The sequence below is a fragment of the Siphateles boraxobius genome, unplaced genomic scaffold (assembly GCF_051911475.1).
Source record: "Siphateles boraxobius isolate OS27281-9 unplaced genomic scaffold, OSU_SipBor_1 31, whole genome shotgun sequence".
Classification (NCBI taxonomy): Eukaryota; Metazoa; Chordata; class Actinopteri; order Cypriniformes; family Leuciscidae; genus Siphateles; species Siphateles boraxobius.
In genome coordinates, this window is record NW_027508931.1 from 19,485,623 (window position 1) to 19,488,979 (window position 3,357).

Sequence of the window (3,357 nt, forward strand, 5' to 3'; positions counted from 1 at the left end):
ACACATAATAAACGTTTACATTATAAAACGTCTTACCTTTTTTAAAGTGTTTCTGTTTCCGCAGTCTTCCAGCGATACATCTTACGTTACCAGCCGTGTGTGTGTATAAGCGGATATGGCCCAAGTTCCTGTTCACCTGTGGGTTTACTGGCGGACAGCAGACTATATGCATACCGCCACCTATTGTACTGGAGTTTAAAATGAGGTCTATGGTTCAATACTGTGCAAACACACTGAAAAGTATTTATTGAAGCGGACCATAAAAACAATAGGCGCCCCAGTGCAAGTAGCTTTTTGGCCAAGTCACAATAATACACCTTTGTTTGTAGAAAGATGTGGTTCACTTCATGAACTTATTACTAAGGTCACAGTTGGGTGTAGACTGTGCAGACCATTGATTCAGCCTGAATTTGTATAAATACATATATTTTTGGAATCATCTTTAAACCTTTACATTACATTAACATTTAAATTAATTCAATTTATATTCAAATTATACATTTAAACAAAAAAGAAATCTAACTAGGGACAATTTACAAATTAATACCGTTAGATGTATGATGTCATTTGCTCTAATGCGCTCTGACTGAGAGGGATAGTTCACACATATGAACTCGTATAGCTTATTTTTCGATGTTATCATACAATTTATACATTTAAACCTTTTTATGATTTATAAAATAATTATTCTCTTCTCTTTTTCAGCTTCTTCAGGTACCATCTGCTTGTTGTAAGTCATACACACCAGTCATCCTACATCTCAGATTTGCCATGTTCATTACGTTCTGATTAGTCTGTAATGAAACATTTTAACTCGTATAGAGGCCCATCACACTCATATTCAGCCTTGTTTATTGTTTTTCTCTTTTTCTTTTGCACGTGTCCACAGCAGCCCGATACTGTACACCCCAAAAGTTCTTTTAAGAGCTAAGACTTTTAAGAGCTTTGGTTTCGTAAGTACGTTTTGACTAACTATCAGACAAGTTTTCAGTATTTATTGGCATAATGAAGCATACATGTAACATGAAACTTTAGGACTGTTACCAGGTTTGATTAATGAAATAAATTTTTTAACTACTTTTGTTTTATTAGATTTTGGATTGTCTTCCTCTGTCGCCTCAGTTTTAATTGCAAGGTAAATAATATTACTTAGCTGCTCCTAAATGTGTTGTCAGTAATATATGTTGTATATTTTATTTTTAAACTTACATTGGATATTTATATTTGGTAATTTTTTTGCGATGGGACAACTATCCATACATAGGCTATTTATGTAGATTCAGAAATTAAGAGAGCACTGCAAAACTTCCAACTTGATAAATAGATTTTTTTTATATATTTGCAGTTTAATTTCATGTGAATTGTTCAATATATAGCAAAGTAACATTTTACCAATTAATATCTATTGCAAATGCCTAAAAATAACAAACCATTCACATTGATGTGTTGCAGTTTTTGTCCATAAGTTCTTTCATTTTGCCTTCAACACTACAAGGTAAGACATTTACAAATTTACAGTAACATGTTCTTTCTAGTAGGATTTGGTTTTAGTGCTGAAAGACCACAAAAGGACCAAACATTACAAAAATACAATATTTAAAAATAAAATCTGATAATCAGTGATCCCTAAATATTTAAGAAAAATAAGACAATTTAACTAACTTGAAAGCTCAGATTGGGTATATAAAAAAAAAGGTGTACAAATTAAATATAAATTAAATAAATGCTACTCTCCTAGAATGAGCTCTGAAAAGAGAGAGATGCACAGGAAATATGTGCATGCTTGGAGAACCACAAGGCAGGCATTGTCCAGATCGCCATCTCACCTGGAGACTAATCCAGCCGTTGAAGTACAATCACTTGATCTTCCAGTTGAAGAACAATCAGAAGGTGCTGACGGAGTAGTAATGTCAGTTGATATGGATCAGAATTGTGAGGAATATTCATCTGACACTGAACACCATTTGCACTCTGAAAATGCAAGAGAACAGCCAATAGCAACAACATGGGAGGTAATTAACAGCTTGAATGAATCCTTGGCCTTTCACCTTGAAGACGACGACAGTAAGGACACGTCACTGGCAGAAGAGCTGTCCACTTGGGCTATTGAAAACCAGATAAAACACAATGCACTTGACAACCTTCTTAAATTGTTAAAAAGGCATGGACACAGTGAATTACCCTCAACTGCCCGGACCCTTTTGCACACTCCCCGGCAACTTGACACACAGCAATCATCTGGAATGGAATACGTTTACTTTCCACTAAAACAGAAATTACAAGAAACGTTAGAAAGTTACCCACTTGATGAAGTAGTTAAACTCCACTGTATTGATTTATCCCTGAACGTTGATGGATTACCACTGTACAAAAGCTCCAAAACATGTATGTGGCCAGTCCTTTGCGCAGTCATGCTAGATCCTGTTACCATTTTCCCCACGGCTCTGACATGTGGTGCAAGTCGACCAACAGATCTTGGTTTTTTGGAAGACACAGTAAGGGACCTGGGTCATCTGATGAATGACGGGATTACCTTCATGGGAAGAAAAATAAATGTCAATCTGAGGTGCTTTGTGTGTGATGCTCCAGCTCGTGCATTAGTGAAAAATATTAAACTGTATTCCGGGTACTTTGGCTGTGACCGATGTGAGCAAAAAGGTGTGTGGTTAAACAGAGTCACATACCAAGAGACTGCTGACCTCACACTCCGGACAGATGAAGCATTCAGAAACCAAACACAATTTCAGCATCACCATGGGAACACACCTGTGTCTCACCTCCCCATAGACATGGTGAGGTGCTTTCCCATTGATTACATGCACCAGGCTTGTCTCGGTGTAATGAAAAGGCTCCTGCTCATCTGGACCAGGGGAGACAGAGCTGTGAGGGTTTCGGCCAGCCAAACCAAAGAGATTAGTGCAAGACTGCTGTCTCTCCGGAACTGCATACCATCTGCATTTGTGCGAAAGCCTAGGGGTCTTGAGGAGCTGGACAGATGGAAAGCAACCGAGTTTCGTCAGTTCCTTTTATACACAGGGAAGATTGTGTTAAAGGGAATACTGCCAGATGACATGTACTTACACTTCTTTTCTTTCAGTGTGGCCATGGCAATCCTAGTATGTCCAAGTCTTGTGCAGGAACATTCCAAATATGCCAATGAACTGCTGCAATACTTTGTGGAAAAAGGTAGGACACTCTATGGACAGGAGTTCCTCGTGTACAACACCCATACCATGCTGCACATAGCAAGTGATGCAGAAAACTTTGGTTGTCTGGAAAATTGTAGTGCCTTCATGTTTGAAAACTACCTGCAGTCACTGAAGAAGATGGTGCGTTCTGGCAGACACCCACTGATTC

At 38.0% G+C, this 3,357-nt stretch overlaps 1 long non-coding RNA gene across 3 annotated transcripts; it reads right to left on the reverse strand.

Annotated features, from left to right (window-relative positions):
• Positions 1–1,928: 1,928 nt before the first annotated feature.
• Positions 1,929–3,054, reverse strand: LOC143697017 (uncharacterized). Of its 3 annotated transcripts, XR_013186127.1 has the most exons (4): positions 2,950–3,054; positions 2,767–2,860; positions 2,049–2,533; positions 1,929–1,971 (listed from the first exon to the last, which is right to left on the reverse strand). It is a non-coding gene; the product is annotated as an uncharacterized LOC143697017 (long non-coding RNA). The 3 variants fall into 3 exon arrangements; XR_013186126.1 differs by having other exon boundaries at positions 1,943–2,533; XR_013186128.1 differs by having other exon boundaries at positions 1,943–2,533; positions 2,685–2,860.
• Positions 3,055–3,357: the final 303 nt, after the last annotated feature.